General features: G+C 36.1%; 2 long non-coding RNA genes across 2 annotated transcripts in view; both read left to right on the forward strand.

Moving 5' to 3' along the window:
• LOC148132563 (uncharacterized) overlaps positions 1 to 22,726 on the forward strand; it is a 90,934-nt gene extending 68,208 nt beyond the window's left edge. Inside the window, exon 3 of the long non-coding RNA XR_015748216.1 lies at positions 22,452 to 22,726. This is a non-coding gene — a long non-coding RNA (uncharacterized LOC148132563). The remainder of the gene's footprint in view (positions 1 to 22,451) is intronic.
• The window catches only part of LOC148132562 (uncharacterized), a 179,127-nt gene that overhangs the window by 116,917 nt on the left and 37,398 nt on the right, over positions 1 to 24,812 (forward strand). The gene's annotated exons all lie outside the window — the stretch shown is intronic.

Below are 24,812 nucleotides of genomic sequence, written 5' to 3' on the forward strand. Positions count from 1 at the left end.
GCATTGTGAAGAAATTACATTAAGTGTAAATGCTTCTCTGCTTTAATAACCAAAAGGGCCCAATGAAGGATATGACTAAGGTTATGGTATGGAAACAATTATCGCTCTTTCACACCCACCAAAACAAATTTACACACCTCAATTGGGGTCTAGGCAACGAATGAAGTATACATGGTATTACTGCCACTGATTAACAGAAGCAAGTACATAATCACAGCATTCCATGAGAGTATCTTTGAGTATATATGTCATCCATGTCAGTGGTGGGATTCTAATTTTTTTACTACTGGTTCTGTGGGCATGGCTTCATGGGCATGGTGTGGCTTGCTGGGTGTGGCATGGGAAAGATACTGTAAAATCTCCATTCCCACCCCACTCCAGAAGAAGGATACTGCAAAATCCCCATTCCCTCCCCATTCCTGGGGGAAAGTTACTGCAAAATCCCATTCCCTCCCCACCCCACTAACCTACTTTCCAGCTCCATTCTCCTGTGCAGGGCAACAAAAGAAGACCCAGCTGATCAGCTGGGATTGAGAGGCAGAGAATAGATGGGGGCGGGGCCAGTCAGAGGTGATATTTGCTGGTTCTCCAAACTACTCAAAATTTTCACTACTGGGTCCCCAGAACTGGTCAAAACCTGCTGAATACCACCTCTGATCCTGGTTACAGACATCACCATCCATGTCTATAAATTAAATCAATTTAATCAACTTATTTTGTTGGCATTATTTTCAAGTCAGACAAAAATTGTCCACACACACTTCATCATAAACTTGTGAAATTCATACTACAAGATCTGGTGATGGACTCTGCAATTAATCAAACCAACACAAGTACACGAACCTCTGTTTAGGTCAAGAATCCTCTGAACCTTGATTGAAGAAAAATTACTGTATATCACAGGGAATACTTGGTGCTTAAATGCACTAGGAATTTGTCCAGGAAGTGGTTTTTGTTTTTTTTTTGTTTTTTTTTTTTGTCTGCTATAATCTATTTTTTTTAAATAGATCTCTTGCTTACCTTTATATTTGTTTCTTCCTAACAATTCTGTGATATATTATTTCTATACTAAGTGTGAAAGTAGGGTTAGGTCCACCATTAAACCTTGATGCTTAAAATCTGATTAAAGATCACATCCAAAAAGCTTTCCATTTCACAGTGTGAGATTGTTTGTCCTTAAGAGTTTCAATTGTGCGAAGCACTATCACCCTTCCAAAAGAAAGTGCTTCACAGAGATGTTTGTTTATAACAAAAGTATTCCAATTCTTCTACCTAACCATTATTATGCTCTGATAGAATTTCTCCAGATTCTCTGCCTCTCCATCACAACCTTTTTTACTCTTTTGTTACTATAAATATCAGTTATGAAGCATTCGTGACCTATAGTGCCTTCCCCATAACTGTTTCATTATCATGACTTTAGATGGCTTTCCTTTTTCATATTTTCTTTTACTGAAAGTTTACTCTTCATAGAATTCTACTTAATGTACATGATTATTCACTTCTCAGAAATGTTTGCCTAAAGCAAAGACTGTCCATGTCTAATAATAGGGTAGGTAGCAACTGGAAATAGTCAGAGCATGTTACCTTTGGCATCCTAAAAAGTTAAGGAAAAAAGTCCCATTGATCAATGCAATCATCTGCTTATATTTAGAAGCAGGAAGAACTTCTTTGAGATCAGTTTGGCTAATGATCCTTACAGGTTCTTCTGTCTGTATGTATCGCTCTCTTAGTAAAAGAAAAAGTCTATAACAATACAATGGTAAAGGAAATGAATGTTCCCAAATGAGTACAGCTTGTAACCACATCATAGGAAGTATGATATTTAATTGAAAAGAAGTGTTAAAGATGTTAAGATTTTAATGATTATTAATGATAGAACTGAATTGGAATGGAATGAGGGTTTATAATTACATATATTTATAATCTTTTTTTTAAGAATATAATGTGTATTATAAGAATGTACCAAGCAGAATTCAATTGGAAGTTATGTATTATGTATTATATTGAAGGTCATAACCTTAAGGTATATATTGAAGTTTAAATAAGAGTTGAATGGGTGTAATTTAAAGATACAAAGGTGTCATACTCCAATTAGTAACTACAGGAGAAAATTTGTTTAATGAGAAAAGATAATATGAAATTGAAACAGAACAGACAAAAGTATAAATATAATGATTTGAATTGAGATGAGATAATAAAAATAAAATTGAGAAAATTAAAAGAGGGGAAAACTATATAGAAAATGTAGAATAGTATAAGATATGGAATAGAACACAAAAAGGAGCATGAAATTGAGTTTTGTGTCTGTATAAAGAAGTTCAACCCGGGACCATGCTATTTTCAAAAAAGATGTTTTACTTGTATTTTGTATGTGTGAAAACCCAAATAAAACTTTATTAAAAAAAAAAAGATGCAAATAAGTTTTAAAGAACTGCCCCAAAAAATTAAAATGAATTGTAAGAGCTCAAAGTTCTTGAAGCTGCCCATTAAACACATGGACTAAAAACTAGCAAACTCTCTTATCATCATGGTGATAGTATAGACACAAATTTAAAGCCACCAAATCAAAACATGGCATTTGCCTTGGTCTTCCAAAAAGCAATTCCACTTTTGGGATCAGAGTTTTTCTTAATGTGAATTTTAGAGGAGCATCCACAAAAGACCAATTCACTCATTTATTTAAGTAGCTAATTAAATGCTAATTTAGAAATAAATTGATAGATGAAAGCATGGAAACAGTGCAAGTCTGGCTCTTCAGCACAAAGGAGAAGATTATGGCATCTGGTTCCTAAACCTGTTTAGGAAGACAAATATAGGCATATACTAGATTTTAATTTCATCTAATCAGGTTTGATCCTGTTCCCAAGCACTCTTTCACGTGCTTACTTGGATATATTTGGGTCATCTCTTGAAGGCTTCTGAAATCTGTCTGATATACCCAGGCTATTGGTTCAGTGTACAAAATAGCATCCTTTATTCTCAAAATATTTTTGAAAGATTTGTATTTTCAAAATTCTTTCAAATGCAAAAGTGATACTTCCTCATGCAGGGTTTATTTTTAGGTGAATCTTTATTACATTGGATCAGAATGCAAACAGTCTGCCCAAGCCAGATGTTTTCTACTCTCCATGAAAATACCAACTCGGGGTATTGCTGTGTTATTAGGCAAACACCTTCCGTTTCACAATTTCAGCAAGGAGGTAGGATGGAAAGGAGCCAAGTTTAATGATACCATTCACATCCTTATAAAGAATGCAGTAAGGCAGCAGTACATTTTGTACCATAACACAGAGAGAGCTGTAGACCCTCCTTGAGGATACTTACGACCCACAACTAAAGAAGAGTGTGATTTTTCTTGCAGTTCATCCCCTTAGTTAAAAAAATCTAAATGTAAATTTCTAATATGGCATAGGTCAGGAAAAGTGAAGATAAATTGGAGGAGAAATCATTCACTCACTTAACTTTTCAACTGTCGCAACGGACATGGTCATGACTTCCATACAATTAGCCAAAGATTCAAATACAATCTTATAAGTATTCAAGTTATACACATATATAGTGACTTATATGATTCAGCATTCTGTAAATTTCAGGGTTTTGGGGCTATGAAAATATTTACAGACCCCTCACATCCCAGATATAAACTGTTTCAACTCCTTCCCTCAAAACGACGCTATAGAGCACTGCACACCAGAACAACTAGACACAAAAACAGTTTTTCCCGAAAGCCATCACTCTGCTAAACAAATAATTCCCTCAACACTGTTCAACTATTTACAAAGTGTACACTACTATTACTGTTAATCTTCTCATCACTCCTTATCACCCATCCCCTCCCACTTGTGATTGTAGGACTGTAACTTTGTTGCTTGTATCCGTACGATTTATATTGACTGTTTCCTAGTATGAATTGATTATTGATTTTACCCTATGACTCTCATTAAGTATTGTACATTATGATTCTTGATTCTTAACGAATGTACCTTTTCTTTATGTATACTCAGAGTATTTACACCAAGACAAATTCCTTGTGTGTCCAATCACACTTGGCCAATAAAGTATTCTATTCCATTCCATTCCATTCCATTCCATTCCATTCTATTCTATTCTATTCTATTCTATTCTATTCTATTCTATTCTATTCTATGGACATTGTCCATAGGTTATGTCCAAGTAACTTCACAAAGATCAGCAATTGACAAGCAGATGTGGTGTCCATTCATTGATACTCTGATTCTGTCTGCTATATAGAAAATGTTAGCAATAGAACAGCTAGCTCTGCTTCCCAATATACTTGTTTAAATATTAGCACTATTCTTCATTAAAATCTATCTGTCTGCGGTGCATATTTTCTCTGCCATCAAAATTCTTCACAGAATGATATTTGGGCAGCAATGCCATTTTTCTTTACTTCCTCTGCTTGATCTAAATCATATAGACTAAATTAGATGAAAGGACACATTTATTTGAACAGAAAGTCTTCCAGAGCTCTTGCATTTAATTTCAAGACTTTTCCAGGTTCAGGAAGAAACCTTATCCAAATAAATGAGATGCATCTTTTTCAACAATACTTAGGAAAGACATTTTTCTGCCCATAGAGTCTTTCATTTTGCTACAAAGAAAGGGCACAGGTCAATATACGTACTAAGTTTTTTAGGAGTTTTTTTAATGTAAAAGATCTTTTGATAACTGAATACATGTAATTGTTGTAAATTCAGTCTGATCTGGTAAATGTGTCCGTGAAATAAATCTATTAAGTTCAAAAAGAGTGTTTCCAAGAAATTAAGCTGGAATTCAATTTTGCATGTATCAACTTTCTGCATTAATAAACCCACTGATCACTCATGCCATAGGTATAGAGATAGCAGAGGACTCTGCACTTTAATTGGCTTTTTTTGACTTTGCATGCCTCCTATTGTGCAGATGGTTATTCTCAGAACTTTCGTCATTTCCTTCCTTTTTTTTTCTTTCACTTGTGCTGTTCAGTTGACACCCTTTCCATAAGAGAGTACACCAGGTTTTGGTTATAAATAGATTTAAGAAACTCAGACCTTCCTATCACCTGTCACTGACTTTGCTGTTCAATATGTGTGTTGCTGAGCTTAAACTGTTCCTGAGGCATATCATCTTTTTACTATAGAAGAAAATATATTCCTATTGTCCATGGAGATTCTCAGTTGTCCAGGTCATGGTTGTCCCAAAGGTACTTTTTTTTCCCCAAGAGGCAACGGGACTTTCTGGTTTTACTTTGAAGATGTTTCACTTCTCATCCAAGAAGCTTCTTCAGCTCTGACTGGATGGTCAGCATCCAGCATCCCCACCATCCAGTCAGAGTTGGAAGAAGCTTCTTGGATGAGAAGTGAAACATCTTCAAAGGAAAACCAGAAAGTCCAGTTGCCTCCGGGGGGGGGGGGGAGTACCTTTGGGATATATTCTTCTTGGTTATTATTTTCTTACCAATATCACAAATTGGAGGTGCGTGGCTTAATTTGTTTAGCTACAATATGTCAAAGAAAATCAAGATTTTTTTCAATATGAGATATTTCAGATGGATAGATGATAGATAGATAGATAGATAGATAGATAGATAGATAGATAGATAGATAGATAGATAGATAGATGTGTGTGTGTGTGTGTGTGTGTGTGTGTGAGAGAGAGAGAGAGAGAGAGAGAGAGAGAGAGAGAGAGAGAGAGAGAGAGATTTCAATCAGAATAAAACCACATTGTCAGTTAGAAAATGTAACTTTTGAAGAAGGAAATGATGAGAAGTTCATAAAATAAACAATGTCCTTTTAAAGAGTGTGTGTGTGTGTGTGTGTGTGTGTGTGTGTGTGTGTGTGTGTGTGTTTAGAGTTACCCGCTGTACATTAGTCAGTAAAAAGTCTTGTTGAAAGGCATCATAGTCCAATGCTGGGATGACAGAAAAATATGCATCATGCAATACTTGTTCCACAGCTCTTAAGATGTAATGGGAGAATTGCATGTACAGTATTATCTCTATTATGAAAGTCCTTTTTTATTTTGCTGTTTTCCTCAAAATTAAAATGTAATCCCATCAATCCTGGGATCTAGTGATCTTACTACCACTGCTAAATCATTTTCTGAATTGGATTACTTTTTCTTCTCTATTTATTAATATATATAGTAAATGAAATAAGTAGGTAGAACATGGAAAAATGTAGAACATCTGCCACTTTATTAATGTTTATACAAGGAGCTGAATTAGCTTTTGTTAAATTACTTAAATCAGTTTGTCAACAAGATTGTTTAATATTTTATAACCTACCTGTATATTTTTCAATTCTTATCATACCTGACATACATGTACATCTTTAGCTATGATTGATGGAGATTTACTTAGGGCTAGGACTCCAGGCTTCTCTTAAGCCTATCCCATCAACACATCCCAAAACTCTCATTCCTCCTACCTCCATAACATAAACCTGGAGGATGTGCCCTTTGAGTGGCAGTTCTATTATCCAATCATTGCAACAATGCTATATATTGTCACTATTGAATTCAACTTCAGCTTTTGAATCTAGAAGACAATACAAAGTTACACTTTGCCTTAAGGCAGCAAAATATTTGGGCAAGCCCTGGGGTGTATAGGTAGTGTTATAAACAAAGAGAAAAATATAAATATAAATACAGAGCAGTGTTTGTCAATCTCAGCAACTTTAAACATATGGACTTCAATTCTCAGAATTTCCCAACCTGCTGAAGTTCATACAACTTAAAATTGCTTAGATTGAGAAACACTTTGGCTACCTTTCGGATATGTTGACTTCAATTCCCAGAATTCCCCAGCCAGAATGGTTGTTGCTAACTATATTAAAATTCTTCATACTGGAGGAACCCAGTTTGGGATAAATTGCCTCAGTTTAGGGAAGAATGCATAGCAAGAAGGCTGGTTTTTTACCAGACTTTTCTAGAATAAGTGTCTGATGAGTAGGTAAGAATTTCTATCTAAAAATAGACAAACCAATCAATGTGCTAACATTTTGTTTTATGTATTCTGTCATAAAGCTATCATATGCTAATTGTGCAGACTAGATTTGACCAGCTCATGACCTAAAGGACAGAATTATATACTCCTTACTTTGCAATTGCAAGTTAATCAGATTATCTATATTTTATTTATTTGTTCTATGGATTACAGGTTGAATAAAACTGCTCTTGTGGCTTGTGCTGGATATGAGACAGTCATTATTCCATTTCTTTTTCTTTTGCAATGTATTGTATGCTCAATTTCTCAAAACTAAATCCAGTTGATCCCAAGGTACTTCCTATAATTGAAAAGTCTGATAAAACAAGTAAAAATACATCCTAGACAATCTTGGTGAGTGAGTGTTTGCATACAAGGATTTTAAAATACTTGATATTTTTAAATGAAGTTGCATGTCAACCCAGAAATCAATACTTCTTTCAAAGATCAAGAGATGTTTTTCTTTTAGCTTTACAGCTAGCACTTAGAATTAGGATACTAATCTCTACTAATCTGAAAGTATTTAAGATTACTTTGGAATAAACACGAATAGAAAATAAAAAATGATTTAATGTCTCAGGCCATCTTTGCATGCACAGAATAGTTAGTGAGTAGAATTTGCTTAACACAAATTGACACGTATAAACCAGAAAGAATGAGCTTAATTACAAAGCAGCTTTCCTCTCAGTTTCTCAATTTAGATAGGTGGCGTGATTTTTCCTAGTCATACCATAATTCTAATTATTGAATTACAATTATTATAATTTTACAATAATTCTAATTATCATAATAATATATTAGGACGAATGATAATTCAGAAACAGGCATAAGGTTTGCTTCAGTTTCTTTAGAGTCACAAGATCAGCACTACCAAACATGCATGAACTGAAATATTCAAAATTAAAGTTGAATTAAAAGTGATTGGACCCATATAGTGATTCCATTCAACACTGAAAACATATGACAATAATACACTGTAATTCAAAACTTAGCAAGCTTAGGTGTGTTATAAAAACATTTGGGACAATCCTTAGCTTTTTATATGAAGTATAAGAATAATCCTTTCACTATTTACATACAGCAAAAGAATTAGAATTTTGCCATTGAAAACTGAAGAACGATGGAATCCAAATCTCAAATTCAAAGAGGAAGGTGATTTTTTTTAACATTATTGACATGTAATAATTGTGCACAACATAGACGATTCATGAAAAATTACTCCCAGTAATGAAAATAATACATGTCCCAGTAACTAAAAATGATTTTCTATCATTAGAAAATCCTGCAGTGAAAAAAGGCATTATCAAATAATAAAAAATATGGAGAATTTCTATTTTTAAAGATGCCTTTACTGATGGGTAACTTGACAAAACTGTGCTGAATCCAAAAACAAATTGAATTCATAACTGAGTCAACAGGAATTTGATATCACACAGTGTTGAGAACATGACCTGTTCTTATCACTTTTATAATCTGATTGGGAGATACACTTTGAGTTTGTTATAAGTTGGATATAAATATATAGATGTTTTAACTAAATAAATAAATAAAATTTATCCTGTCAAATATATCCATAAAAAGATGTTTAATGAATCGTGTTATGTCATACTTTCAACAGACAATGAACTATTCAGAAGACATTTATTCCAGGTAAACATTTCATTTTTAAAAATTCATATTTATACAATTTGGATTCTTACTTAGTGTTGTTCCATCTTATGGGGGGGGATCTAGTCCCTTTACAGATTGTTTCTCTTGCAACACCATTCAAGAAACAAGTCTTCTACTCAAATGTGCATAGATGTCTTGGACTAGAACCCATCATGTTTTTTCCCAAAGACTCTCATTTCCCTCCTCCCCATCTGCCAAATCACTCTGAAAAATGGAAACGTTTGTTCTTACAGATCAATTTTTTATTACAATTATGGCAACCAACATGATAACCAGAAATAGGAAAGGGTTATTAAAATAATAAAGGCAGGAGCCTGTTTGCGAGCTATGTTCTAGAGTCTCAGATGGAAAAAGTGTGAGAAACTGAATTATCTAAGGAAACAATGAAATCTGAGTGTAACCACCCTGAAATTTATTTATTTGATTTGTCAATTGTTTACAAGATAATAAGTACAAGTGTATACATAGTTGTGAATATATGAAATGGGTACATATAAGAAAAATAAAAGAATAAGAGAAACAATAGGACAGGGACGGTAGGCACGTTGGTGCGCTTATGCACGCCCCTACAGACCTCTTAGGAAAGGGGTGAGGTCAATAGTAGACAGTCTAAGGTTAAAGTTTTTGGGGTTTGGGGAAGAGACTACAGAGTCGGGTAGAGTATTCCAGACATTGACCACTCTATTGCTGAAGTCGTATTTCCTGCAATCAAGTTTGGTGCGGTTTACTTTGAGTTTGTATCTGTTGTGTGCTCTTGTGTTGTTATGGTTAAAGCTGAAGTATTCATTGACAGGTAGGACATTGCAATGTATGATTTTATATACCATGCTTAAGTCGGACCGAAGACGGCGTAATTCGAGGTTTTCTAGTTTTAGAATTTCGAGTCTGGTGGCATAAGGTATTCTACAACGGGTAGAAGAGTGGAGAACTCTTCTTGTGAAATACTTCTGGACTTTCTCAATTGTGTTAATATCACATACGTGATAAGGATTCCAGACTGATGAACTGTATTCGAGTATTGGTCTAGCAAATGTTTTGTATGCTCTGGTTAGTAGTGAGATATTACCAGAGAAAAAGCAACGTAGGATTAGGTTAACAACTCTTAATGCCTTTTTGGCTATGTAGTTGCAGTGAGCTCTAGCACTTAGATCATTAGAGGTGAGTATTCCCAGGTCCTTTACAGAGCTTGGGTCATCAACAAGATCTTGACTATTCAGCTTGTATTTTATTTTCTGATTTTTTTACCAATATGTAAGACAGAGCATTTATTTGTTGAGATTTGGAGTTGCCATATGTTAGACCATTCAGATACATAGTCTAGATCTTTTGTAGGGTAGTAGTATTGTCTGTGGTATTGAACAGCTTTACATCATCAGCGAAGAGAACGCAATTGCTCTTGATATGATCACAAAGGTCGTTTATGTAGATTATGAAGAGAGTTGGTCCTAGAACACTGCCTTGGGGAACACCACTATTGACAGGTACTGGATTTGATAGGGCGTTCCCAATTTTGACCATTTGTTGTCTGTTTGACAGGAATGCTTCTATCCAGTTATTCAGTTGTCCAGAGATACCATAAGATTTTATTTTTAGGAGTAGTTTGTCGTGTACCACTGAATCAAAGGCTTTGCAGAAGTCTATGTAGATTGCGTCTATTGCTTTGCCCTGGTCGAGTTGTGTAGTCCATATGTTTTTGCAGTGTAAGAGTTGCAGATTACAGGATAGTTTTTTTCTGAAACCAAATTGTTTATTGGAGAGTAGGTTGTTTGTCTCTAAATGGAGGATGATGGATTGGTTAATAATTGATTCCATGACTTTACAGGTGACGCAGCATAAGGAGATTGGTCTGTAATTTTCAACTAGGCTTGGGTCTCCTTTTTGAAGATGGGGATGACTGTGGCTTGTAACCATAGGTTGGGCAAGGAGCTGGTTCTGAAAGATTTTTCAAAGATTATGCTTAGAGGTTTGGCTATGGCAGCGGATAGTTTTCTTAAGAAGTAGGCACATATTCCATCCGGTCCAATAGATAGAGATGGTTTTAGGTTGCGTAGTGCTTTTTCAACGTTGTCTACTGTAAAATCGATATGTATTAGATCATTATTGTTGTCTGTGGTACGGCTAGGAAACATTGGGCATGATCCATTACTGTTTACAAACACTGAGCCGAAGAATGTGTTAAAGATGTTGGCTTTAATGGTGTCGTCGCTGCAGTCTTTACCATCAGGTCCTATCAAGGGAGGGATGGACCTTGAGTCTTTAGTTTGTTGTTTACAAAATTGTAAAAAGCACGGGTGGAATTGGTGCTTAGAAGGTTTTCCTCTTGTTTAATGTGGTAATTGGTGCATTCGGTCTTTATCTGGTGGCATAAATTTTTGTATCGGTTTTTGAAATTAGCAACGTGACCAGATTTGTTTTTCCGCCAGAGTGATCTCTTTTGGATTGAAGTTTCCTTATTGATATGGGTAATCTGCTTTTTTGTTTTGTTTTTGGAGTTGTTGTTGGAACATATAGTTTGATGACTCTTTTGACTTCAAGTAAAAATATGTTGTAATGGTCTTCAACAGTATTGCATCCAGTGAATAGAGATTGCCAATCGAGGGATGAGAGATCGTTATCTATAAGATCATAGTTGCCTTTTTGAAGTTACAACTAGGGATGACATCATTGTGGTGATTTTTGTGTGGACGTATGTTGAGGCAAAAGTCAATCATATTGTGGTCACTACTGGAAAAGGGTTCTTTGGTTTGTATTAGGTAAATTAAATTCAAACTATTGCAGAAGATGAGATCGAGGCAGTTGTTCAGTCTAGTGTTGTTGGTTACTAGTTGTTCAAGACCTAGATTTGTAATAGCATTGTAGAAGGTTGTGTGTATGATTTCAGTTGTACAATTATTTAGGGTCCAGTCAATATGAGGTAGATTGAAATCTCCAAGAAAGATAAAAGGGTATGGGCAGGATGTAGCCCATGTTAGTAGTGTATTTAGCTTGTTTACATGTTCGATGTCATAATCAGGTGCTCTGTAACATAGTAAGAATCGAATTGTGATATTTAAGGATAGTTCACAGATGATGGTTTCAGGAAGGGCAAGCTCCTGGGTAACTTGGATATTTTTTAGATGTAAGGATTTTTTATAGAATATAGCAACACCACCTCCTCGACGATTTTCACGATCTGATCGGTAAACATGATAGTCTCTTACTGTGGTAATGGAGTCGGGGAGAGATGCATTGAGCCATGTTTCACAGACAAATATAATGTCGAAGTTAGCCATATTTAAGAGGATGAGAAATTCAGGTATTTTATTCACGAGGCTTCTTGCATTGAGTAGTTTGCATTTAAGTCCGGCAGCAGTTGGGATTGAGGTAGTTGGGGGCGTGCCATGTCCTATACAATCCTGGAGGGAAAAGGTTGCTTGAGAAGTGTAAATTTATTGAATTTTGCATAATGCAGTCTTTTATATTTGAATATGGCCTAAGTTTAAAGATTATTAGAATCCAAATCCCATTTAAATCGTAAGAATCTTTCATACAGACAACAGAGGTTTTGAAGTTGGCCATAAAGCAGTGACTTGAAAGCTCTTATGAATATTTTGTCGAAAAAAAGAAAAACATACAATTTTGATTGATTGATTTGATGATTAGAAAGGATACACAATGGAAAGAAGGACACTTAGTTGTACCTTTTAGAAAGAGAAAATAAAATGTCAATGTATTTGCAACTGCTTTTTAAAAGATTGTAAACGGCTTTTTAATAATTTTTTCTTTTCTTTTTCCTTCTCTATTTTTTTCTTCATACTTTTTTCAGTTACTTATTTACACTCTCTGCTTTTTTCTTTCAAAATTTTTCTCTTAAAATCTTTAAATAATAATATAATGAATATAATATAATATAGTTCAGTATAGTGTACTGAACTATACTGAACTATGTCATATCATAATATAATATAATAAATATAACATAATTAATATCATATCATACAATAGCAATTGCACTTAGATTCATATACCACACCACAGTGCTTTACAGCACTCTCTGGGTGGTTTACAGAGTCAGCATATTACTCCCAACAATCTGGGTCCTCATTTTACCAACCTCGAAAGGATGGAAGGCTGAGTCAACCTTAAGCCAGTCAGAATCTAACTCTTGGCTATGCGCAGAGTTAATCAGCAATACTGCATTCTAACCACTACACCAGCACAGAAGATTTGGCACAGAACCAGGAATGTTGGCCACCTAGACACCATCTTTCCAATTACCTATATTTTTAATTTACAGTTATTTTAATGTCTTCTGCTTTCATATAAAACATTATATTTATATGACTTTATATGACTTCTTACAGTGCTTAGGTCATTTTAAGTCTTCCCTATTTCCCACTAAGCAAAGTTCTAGACCTGCTTAGAATACCTTAATGTGGTCTACCTAAGAATAACAGTTTCTTCAAGGCTTCCTTTCATATAGCAAAAACAAAACATTCACTCACATCGAAATGCCTGTTCTATTCTCTTAGGCTCATGTCTCTTCATAGTAATAACTACTTAGCCAAAAGCTGGGAGTGGCTGCCCTCCATATAAAAACATGCATTAGCATGCAGATGGAAAATTTATGTGCCAGAAGAAGCATTCATTATTTGCTCTCATTATTTTGTGGCTTATCAAGAATAATGAATCATCAAACTGAACTGGCTCATACATCAATCTTTATTTGCTGTATGCTAATAAAGTAATGTAGCTGAACAAGTATGTAAAAGCTTTATGTAAAGTAAAAAAATTCTGGGATGACAAGAAGCCTCCTTCATTGATTATGCAAAACTCTCAGTTCTATTATCAGCAAGTTAATGAGTAACATTTAGAATTAATATTGTATAGAAAATTTCCCTGCATTTTTAAGCGGTTCTCAGTCAGTTGGATGAAAGAGAATTTGCATTCAAAATCCCTTTCAAAGGAGAAGAGGCAGTTAGTCAAATTCTCATGGGTGATGCATAATGATTTTCAACTTACTAGGTGGCCCAGGGGTATATTTGAAGGTCCTGCCTTTCACAGTGCAGTCACCTCTCTGGCAGCTCTTTCTTTAAGATCTCAGGCTTCAGTTAAATCCCAAGGATTATATTAGAAATATGCACACTTCTTAAATGATTCAGAAGTGTTTTGGATCTCACCCGAGGCAGTTCTTCTCTGCTACTCAATGAACAACCTTTTCTTCATGATTTTCAAGTGATTGAAAAAGAGATGCTACTAGTGTACTTAAAACTGTCCATTGTTTAAAGTTATATTACTCTTTAAAAAGCCACAATCTGATCCAGGCCTGGCTTACTATGTACCCTTAAGATACTGTTGTATTTAAAAGCCAAAGAACTTCCTTGTCCTCATTTTTGACATGTGCTCAATCAACCCTAGACATCTTCATGTTCCTCCTATTGGACTTCTTCAATTTTGGAATTCTGGAACACTGTTGTGGTTTGTCAATAGCCTGTGCAGACAGTAGCAGAATTGGACAGTGAGGAAGAAAGGGGATCAATCCAGGAGTCTGGAGAGACTCAGATGAGGGTCCTGTGTCCAATGCAGAGATGGGGCCAGGACCATCTGGGAATGGGGTGCTGCCTCCGGAGCCTTCGTAGTCTGGCAGTAGCGAGACAGAGGACCCAGGGGAGCCTGTTCCCAGTGCGCATGTGCACAGAGTTGCTAGAAGGTGAGAGCTGCTGAAACAAAAGGGGTGATTTGGGAGTAAGGCTGGGTTATGATTGCCCCTCCCATAAGGTATAAAGGACAGGCAAAGATGATTAAACTTTTGCAGGAAGCAAAGTCATTCATTCGGTTCAGATTCATATTTGAAGATCTTTGTAATTCCGTTGGTTTTTGTTCTAGTTCATTTAACACTTCTGTTATTGGCAGCACTTCACAGGAAAAAAAGGTGGGTGCTTATCTTGAGGGACTGTTTGAGATTCATTACCAGCTAGGAATGAAAATAATTCCCAGCATTGCAATAAACCAAGACTTGTTTTTAAAATAAGTGTGTGTGTGTAATTATGGTCTCAGAAGCATTGGTCAGAACATACACAAAGGAGGCTTCAAAGAGATAAAAAGATATATAACAGAACAGAATAAAGGATCTTCTGCATTGTCTAATAATAAAATAAGTTTACAAAAACCACCTATCAAAATTCAAAAGAAACTTTCGAACATTTAGAGTAAGATAGAAAAGCAGAATTCCTTTGACAAAAGATTTTTGCAGCAGCAAAGCACAATGCTGTTCAGCATTAGTTACAACAGAGGAAAGGAGACAGAGATTTGAAATTATTGGAGAAGCAGTAATTGAAGAAACCCATCTGAAGAAAACCAAACTAAAGAGGCAAGAAACTCAAGTGACCACATCATCTAAACCCAGGGGATTCATTTCTCCAATATGTATCACCTGGGTGTGTGTGGGGGGGACGACAAATAATGAAATGAGTGCTGTAATGCCACAATGCATGTTCTACCCCTTTGATGGCAAACCTATGGCATGCGTGCTGGAAGTGGCACAGAGAGTTATCTCTGCCAGCACGCAAGCCATCGCCCCAGAGCAGGTCCACTGCACAGGCGTGTGAACCGCCCGCCCACCAGCTGATCATTGGGTAGCTCCTGCACATGTGTGGGGGCAGGGCATACAAAATGCACAGTGCGCATGGGGTCACAATTCATGGCACACAGGGGGTTGCATGCACATAGACACACGGGGCATAGTGGTGGTCATGCATGCATGTGCAGGAGACATGGGGGTCCATTTGCATTGCTTTATGGGTGCTGGCACATGTGTGCATGCACACATGTGCACGCATGCACTTTTGGCACGCCAAAAGGTTAGCCCCAGGGGTGGGATTCTACCGGTTTGCACCTATTTGCTAGAACCGATTATTAACATTCTAAGCAGTTTGGAGAACCAGTTGTTAGAACAAATTACTGGCCTAATCCTGTAAGGAAGGCAGGAAGGAAACGTTCTGGTGTTGCTTCCAGAAACTGCCTCTCCGTTAACCCTTATTACATTCTTGGGAGGACTAGACTACCTGTCTCAGGAACTTCTCTGGAGTTTTTTTCCCCTCCTTTGCTGGTACTTTGCTAGTGTGGAGTGACCATTCAAAGTTACAATGACACTGAAAAAAGTGACCATTATGACCATTTTTCACACTTACGACTGTTGCAGCATCTCCACAGACATGAAAGGCCAGGCGAGGAGATGCGTGTCTCAATGTGAGTGATGTTGAGTTGGCCACGCCCAGCCAGTCACATGATCACCAAGCCATGCCCACCAACTAAGCCACGCCCACAGAACCGGTTATTAAAAAATTTGAATTCCACCCCTAGTTAGCCATCACTGTTCTACACCATTTTACATGTATCTATGGACACCCCATGTCAGGTTTTACTTGCTGACAACAAATGGAACACTCCATGTCACACATATTCATTTATCGGTCTGTTCTATCCTGCTTTAGCATGTACCTGCTGTTTTTAAAATTATTAAAAATCATTAAAAATGAATATATTGCAAACAAAACAGGCATTTTTCAAGAACAAGTGCATGGGAAAAGGTGCTTCTCTTAAGGTAGATATTTATCCTAATGTGTATTTTAAACATTTTCTGAGCCATGAAACTGCCAGATGTGGAAAAGTAAAAAAAATAAAAATCCAAAGTTTGTGTATAAACTAGCAGTGCCTATAAAATCACTACATAGTGTAACTCACAAAGATCGAATTGTTCAGCATCTCTCTCAGAAACTCAATTTTATGAGAAAATACATTTATTCATATTTAGAATAATACACTCTATTGAAGGTTTATTTATTCATTCACTCAATGTATGCTGCAGTTTTTAAAGATATCTCTTACTTTTGTTCAACTTCAACATCAAATGATGCCCCATTTTCTTAAAACAGCCTTCTCTGATTCTGCACTGGGAGGTTGTCCTACATATTCTTAATCAAGAACATGTCAACTTTCCCACTCAGTCAGCTAGCAATGAAAGACTCCTGGCCATTTATTCTGCTAAGAGTACACTTAACTGAAGCTTAAATTATTGCAGAAGTAGCATAAGCTGAATTTGAAGTTTTCCCGTGCAAACAACACAAAGGAAAGTTCCATTCCCCCATCCCAGGATCCTCCCTCCAGTTATCTGCAAATGTCCAATCAGGTGCTTGTATATTGTTCAGGAAACAGGTGCTCAGTTCCCAGCTCTGCATATCGTTACTTGACCTTGGCTGGCTGGAGCTTTTCATATGACTCAACTGGGATTCCATTCCCGCCTCCCCTCTTTCCTTACATTCCAATCTTTCTCCCCCCTCTTCCTCACCTGGCAATGTTAAACTGTCAGTTTTGGATAGATGGATAGAAGCTTGGATAGATGAGGTGCAGCCATGACGGAACCACTTTCGATTGTACACTATTCAGAATTTTATGAACCAAACAAATAATTCTGTCAGCATTTCCAGCAAACCTCCATTCGAACCAGTAACTCCAAGACAAGCATAATCTCAAAAGTACCTTTATTAGAATAGCACCTGGCACATCTGTGGAATCTCGAAACTAAAAGATTCCCGGACTTCCCACAATGTCCCAAACTACAATCCATCCCCTTTTTACCATCATCACATCACATGGACCAATCACGATCCGTCCCAGTGTAAGATCCTTTTTCCATCCAGCACCACACTTAATAACCTTGAACTACCAAAATAATTTTGTTTTTTCTACTTAGAACTACTCAATTGAAACCATTCCCCCTCCCACTTTCTCAGGTTATGTGGCAGCATGGAATATGGCTTCCAAAGCTAACAAATTCTCCCTGGGTTTCTTAATGCTAATGCAGACCAGGTATCTCAATATAGGAAGAAATTGCAAAATATTATTTTTTTAAATGCCATAGCATATAACACAAAGGGAATAATTCTATAAGCAATTTGATATGATCTGACATAAAACTCCCTTTTCAGGTGTGGATTACTCAGACATTCAACTGTAAGTCATCAAGTGAGGTTGGTTTGCATATTTGTAGTTCTCTTTTTTATTTTATGATTTATTATTTATTTTGGCATTCTTAAATAGCTCAAAGTTGTCTTCCATTTAGGCACTGCTTAGAATAAAAAGAGGGCTCTATTAGGTGCCTCCAGTTATTGGATTCAATGTTCTTAAATGACTGCAGTAGAGTAGCAACCTTTCTCCAGGATGGCAGTTCTTAACATCATTTGCTATATTTAACATATGTTCACCTTTAAAACTATATCAATTCACTCATGGTAGCAAGTAATAATAAATGTGAATTCACTACAATGGTAAATGCTGGTCATTGTTGAAGTAACAAATACTGATTATGCAATGTTTCGTGCTATCTTTTCCATATAATCAGGTCAAAATTCAAAGTAAAAATATTGTGGTGTTTCTGTCTCATGCCAAGAAAGAATTTCAAGGAAATTGTAAGAATTGAATACAGTTTCAAAGAAATATGTTACCTGAAATTTCAGGCTGAGGGCTGCTACCATACATATTGGTATATGAAAATTAGTTTTCCATGTTGTGGTTAAGCAAATTTCAGTCTTGTCAACTGATTTATCTATAAGCAATTCATGGAATTAAATTGAAGCTTTGGACACTGACAATGGAACAGAATGTGCTGTTCTAATATGAGATTATATCTCCCCTGAGCACAGGTCAATGCTTTATAAATGATTTAGCAGAAAGTTTTAGCATATTCTCATTTTCTTCAGCACATCTTTCTATTCAAGTGCCTAGATCTGTAGCCCATTTTGATTAAATGTCCACAAGAATTGTTCCTGGAGGATTGTAACCTGCATTTTCCAAGTAGGAGAAGTTTGAGAAACATGCCAGATTTTTTGTCTTTAAATACACAATTTTTCACAGAAGCTGTGTACTTCTCAGTACTATTAAGTCCTAATCTACATTACATAAAACAGCCAATATTTTGTAGGCCCATGTAGATTTAGATTTTTAGATTTTAGACTGTTTATATTCTTTATTATTTTTGTAAATAACTCCAGGCAGTAAGCATACCTAATAATCAGTGGTGGGATTCAAAAATGTTTACTACTAGTTCTGTGGGTGTGGCTTGGTGGGTGTGGTGTGGCTTAGTGGGCGTGACAAAGGAAGGATACTGTAAAATCTCCATTCCCACCCCACTCCAGGGGAAGGAGACTATAAAATCCCCATTCTCTCCCCACCCCATTAACTTGCTTTCCAGCTCCGTTCTCCTGTGCAAGGCAACAAAAGAAGACCCAGCTGATCAGCTGGGACTCGGGAGGCAGAGAATAGATGGGGACAGGGCCAGTGAGAGGTGACATTCCAAACTACTCAAAATTTCCACTACCGGTTCTCCAGAACTCATCAGAACCTGCTAAATACCACCTCTGTTAATAATCCTTCCTCTTATTTTTCCCATAACAACCCTGTGAGATGAGTTGGGCTGAGAGTGACTGGCCCAAGGTTACTGAACTGGCTTTCATGACTTAAGGCACAACTAGAACTCAGACTTCTTGGTTTCTACTCTTGACCAAACTGGCTCGTGAATTCTGCTTCCATGGTTTAGTAACTGACTTACATGACACAACTGATATTCTCTTTTGGAAGACTCTGCCTCCTCCAAACAGATGAGGATAGCCTTCTTGGCCTTCCATCATCTTCAATCTCTTCCTCGTCATTATATTGTTTTTAGTATTGATACCTTTACATTGTCTGGACTGCCTTTGGATTGAGGCTGTAGATAAACCCCATAAATAAATAAAATCAGTGTACACACATTCAGAAATGACCAAAATGATTCATTATACTCTTGCACAGGAAATAGTCATGCTCCATGAAGCAAGAAACCAAGAAATCTGCCATCTGTTGCCTGAAGGTCTACCTTTGTATTAACTTTCTCATCTGGTTTGCTTGCTCTTCAGTGTAACAGCTATTTCCATCTCCTGCGTTTGTCTTGCCAGGGTGATGCACCTGGTAATATTTCCACATCTCCACTGGTGAATTGAGATAATCAGATCTCCTGAAATAAATATGCTGCTCCTTTATTCACCTTGTAGAAATGATTTGTGACTGAAAGAGAAGGGAGTAACAACAAAACAAAGAAGTAGAAGCCTCAGCAAACAGTAAAAGCTTCACACTGGCAGGATATGATATATTAAATATATATGATAAAGTTTGTTTGTTGTTTAAATAGCTTTTGAAAATAGAACATGATATAATGACTTGAGATCCATTAGAAATTGATGGCAACCTGGCAGGAAACAGAAATATACATTTTTAGGAATCCATATATAGTAGCTTTAGCTTATAATTCAGCTGTATTCTACTGTACACTACTTGATGAGGCATGGGAATGATGGGATTTGTAATTCATCAGCATCTGGACAGCCATGGCTTAACATCTGTGTAGCCATGCAATAAGAAATCACATCTACTACTATTGATTTGTTGTCAAGTAAGCTACCTTATGCAAATCAACTTTTACATCAAAAAAAGTTTTAGCTATTGCCAGCAAGAATTAGCAATGATCAAAGAATAATATAGCCCTGAATTATCAAGTTATTCAATTTATTGAGCTCCAATGGCTTCAGAAATTTTTATTTTAGAATTCTTAGTTTATGCACAATCTGGTTTCACCAGAATATGCAATTGTTTTTGTCCCAATGGCCTTACTTAAGGTTTGGAAGATTTGCCCAATGCATACTCCCAAAAGCTGATGGGTCAGAAGTGACAGAGCAAGATTAAAATCAGATACTCTAAAATAAAACCCACAATTTGGAAGAACTTTGGAGAGGGTTGTAGCAGTGTATCCAAAGCTGGGGAAATCATCTTCAATATAAATTTCCAGGATCCGAGTTGCCAAGATAATATACTTTTATTTACATCAGATATAGTGCTAAGTATAAAAAAGCAATAAACCCAGTGTTTATTGAAACTCCTATAATGAACATATACTTTATGAGAGAAACAGAATTGGAAAGAGAATGTCATTATATCAAATCCCATGCTGTTCATGTAGAAATGAACATTAGCTAAAGACAATATTCAAGGTCAGACATCATAAAGATTTCTTCCTGAGATTTTGGTGAACTGCCATCAGTTTGAAGACATCCTTGAGTAAAATGATCAGCAATCTGAATCACGCCTCTCTGACAGACACCTCCCAACCTTTTCGATGGAGGTCAGTTTAATATCTGGAAAAGTGCTGCACAAAGAAATTATCCTGCATGTTTTTCTCCAGTTCCTACTCAGTGTGTTCTAAGAAATATTTTGCTTTAGGATTTTTTTCAAAGAGGAGAACTTCAGAAACATGTTCACATCAAATTGAAAATATGTCTATGAATTTGATTTAAATTAGTACAGGTGTGTTTGTGTGACTATCGTGTCCTTCACCATAAATGAGGTCAGTGGTGATCTGTAGACCCTATGGCTTATCATCTCAAAGCAAGCCATGAGATGTTTGATTATTCCATCCTTATAATTAAGAATGTTAAGGTCACCAAAGAAATTTTAAGTGAATTTCTTCTTCCCCTGGAAAATCTGCCCGCCCACAAATTTGGTGGAGAATTTGGAAAGGCTACCTAGTGTTGAAGTGGCACCAGGGATATATATTCTGAAAAATAACGCCATGTCTAGCCCAATTTTGCCTAGACTGATTAGTAGCACTTAGGGATCCAATGTCTTCTCCAGTCCTATCTAAAGATGCCAGGGACATCTTAGAATCTTTTCCAAATATTATCATTGAGTTATAGTGCAAGAGGCTGACACATTCTTGGTAGCATGATTCTGGATGCTGAGAAGCCAGGCAATTGTTTGCACTGAAAATAGAGAATTATATTTAGCATTTAATAGTAACTCTGACATTGTTTTCATAGAAATGTTTTTAAGAAAAGAAGAAAAGCCCCTGATTACAAATGGCAAACCTAATCTACTTGATTATGAGATTCCAACCACAATGTTAATTGCCAAGAGTTTCATGGCTGCCATTAAAATAAATGAGCTAAGTTTTTGCAATACTTGTCTTTCAAAAAGCAGATACCCTATTATCTTATAGTAAACAGTAGGCTGTTAGAGAGCAGACATATAATTAAGGCAATAGACATTTTAAAAGGGGAGGAAAAATGGCCAGAGAATCTCTTGTTTTTGACCCACAATTCTTCCACAACTGAATTATCCGTCAGACAATCTGATAGACTGTGCAACATATGGTCAGACCCTTAGATTAACAGGACTGAAAACAGTCTGGTCTTTCAAAGAGAATTCTGCTATTAAAAGACTCAATGCTTTTTGCACATTACAGTTAAATTAAATGACTTGAAATAAAATTAGGCTTTAGATATAAGCCTTCCCAGAACTGCATCATTCATTCATCATCCAAATGGTAAACCTACTACAAAATAGATTAGTTGTTCATGATTTCAAACTACAGAGATATGGTTATATTAATTTACAATAGATTTCAACTCTAACAACCAAGGAAAGAGATTGCCTAAAATACCTATCGCATTTATCTGTTGCAATAGTTTTGAGAAAGAAATGTGTGAACTTTAGCTATCTCTAATATGTTTCTTTGGTACTCTATAAAAAAAGAAAAGATAGATAAAATAGTGGCATTAATCAGAGCATAAACATTATTGAGAAACTTTTATAGGTTACTGGAATTTATGTACCATAGTGCACAAGAAAATATTAAAAAATCTGAGGTGCTGAAAACAAAAAATATCAGATTCTTTGTATTTTGATTTAATTCCCAGGTGTTTATTTACCTGTTTCTTTATCATTTCAGTTTTTGCAGCCTCCCACTTGTGTAAACCTCTAAGCAGAATATAAAGACTGAAATCACTATAACAAATGAAACAAGGTACAAGGAGAATGGTATGCTGAAGGTGAAAAGTGAACTTGACCTGGCCTGCAAGCTGTAGCAATGAGGCAGACACCAAACCAAAGGATGTTTTTTAGGAATCCTGACAGAGACTTGATCCAATGAGCCATACCTTTTGGTAAGCCCCCCTCTAAAAAAGCCCGATTGTGGCTTAGTGCAATGACATCCTGACACTTTAAAAAAAAACATGTCTAGATGGCAGGTCTTATATCAAGGAACAGAAATGTGAATGCAAATCAGGTTTGCTGAAGCATTTGAAACCAATACTTAGTCCATAATTACATGACAGAGAAGATCATAGTGTCCCTACGGCTGTTAATACAAAAGTAGGTGTTGTCTGTATTGGCTAATCTCTCCTTGGCAGTATACCAGGTGTCCAGGCTGATGTGTTGCTGGAATACTTGGAATAGCTAGAGAGCAGAAATATATTTATTTATACTTATTATATATAGATATATACAATAAACAAAGACTTCTGGCTGGGTGTGTGTTTTGTTCTAACTTGTTTGTCTTGGTTTGGTCCAATTACTTTGTGTATTGCATTAACTAGTTCCAATGCTTTGGATGTTATGGTTTATGCTTAACGGGATGTGTGATCTCAACTATTGTTGCTTATTCAATGAACCATGGTTAAAGCAAATAACACCTTAGTATGAAAGATGAACCATTCTTGTACCCCAGGTTGAGCAAACAACTTATTTTGCAGCCTGATCTTGTGTAAATTAAATGAGGTTTCCAAACCAGATTCCTGAATTCACTTTATGAGTTATTAAGATAAAACTATAATGACAGTGATACACACAGAAACCAAGGTAGGACACTTCTTTCTACTATGGCTTCTCAAACTTTTTCAAAATGGTGGTATGCCAGGAAATTGGGATGAGATAAGAAAGGACGAAGAAGTTTTTTCTGAATTTAGAACTCAAAATATCCTGACTGAGGACTTTTCTGGTCAGGATTCTGTTCTAAAGATTTTTGTTTTTAATTCAAGCCTACCCTAAACTGGCTTCTTTTCATTGTTCCAGAAATGACGTTTTCAGAATTTCCTCCACCATGCTTTTAACTGTTCTAACAAGGATAGATGATTGTACCATTCTAGAAATTCTAACAGTGGAACAATATAAACCCTACCATCACATGATCTAGTTGTCTGCAATGTTATGATTTCCAAATTATTCCAGAGTTAATTATATTAGCAACTTACTAACAAATTCTGTTTCAAGCTATAATTGCCTCAGTGCCTTAATTTCAAAGGTTGGTCTTGAAACTCTTTGGGGAAATAGAGTTAGAATTTGCTGCACTTGAGCTGGGAAAACAAGTGGAATGTTCTATTTCTCCAACACCTCTGATTAATGGCTAGAATTATCCCAAGAAGTCAGGGGAAATCCAAGTAAAATAATCAGATGATTTTCCTTCCAGAGGATCCCATTTAAGAAGCAATAAATAACCAAGTTTAGTCAGGACAGTGCATAGAGATTTTGATCTTCATTTATCTCTGCAGGCTAGTTAAATCTTACTCTTATCCTTATTGCTCTGCACAAATAAGTGTAATATGTGTAATACCTGGCTGTGGCCAAGGAGATTTATTTTGTTTTTCATTAACTTCTAAGAAGCAGAAATTTAGTTTGGAAGAGGAAAACCTGTCCTGGCTCATTAATTATATAGCAGATCAGCTCCATCTTGTGTTGTGCTGAGAAAACTTGTATGTGCTGAGAAACTTGAAATTCTAGACCTAGAAAATCTAGAATACGCCGCCTTCAGTCCGATCTAAGTATAGTATATAAAATCATACATTGCAATGTCCTACCTGTCAATGAATACTTCAGCTTCAACCATAACAACACAAGAGCACACAATAGATACAAACTCAAGGTTAATCTCACCAATACTCTACTTGACTGTGGTTTCTTCCCCAAACCCCAAAAACTTCAACCTTAGACTTTCTATTATTGACCTCACCCCTTTCCTAAGAGGTCTGTAGGGGGTGTGCATAAGCGCACCAATGTGCCTACCATCCCTGTCCTATTGTTTCTTTTATTTTTCTTATATGTATCCATGTATTCATAACTGTGTTTTTACTTATACCTATTATCTTGTAAGCAATTGACAAACCAAATAAAATAAAAATTAATAAATTTTTGTAAATCAGGGTTTTTTTTTTAGATCATATAGATTAGATTCCTTTTTTAACAAATAAAGTTTGATTTTGTTTATTTTGTGTGACATTGACAGACCTCCCAGAGTTGAGAGGGAAGGCATAATAAC

Source organism: Notechis scutatus, chromosome 2 (assembly GCF_049901735.1).
Source record: "Notechis scutatus isolate UNSWTSFEM ecotype Mainland chromosome 2, rNotScu1.2, whole genome shotgun sequence".
Lineage (NCBI taxonomy): Eukaryota > Metazoa > Chordata > Lepidosauria > Squamata > Elapidae > Notechis > Notechis scutatus.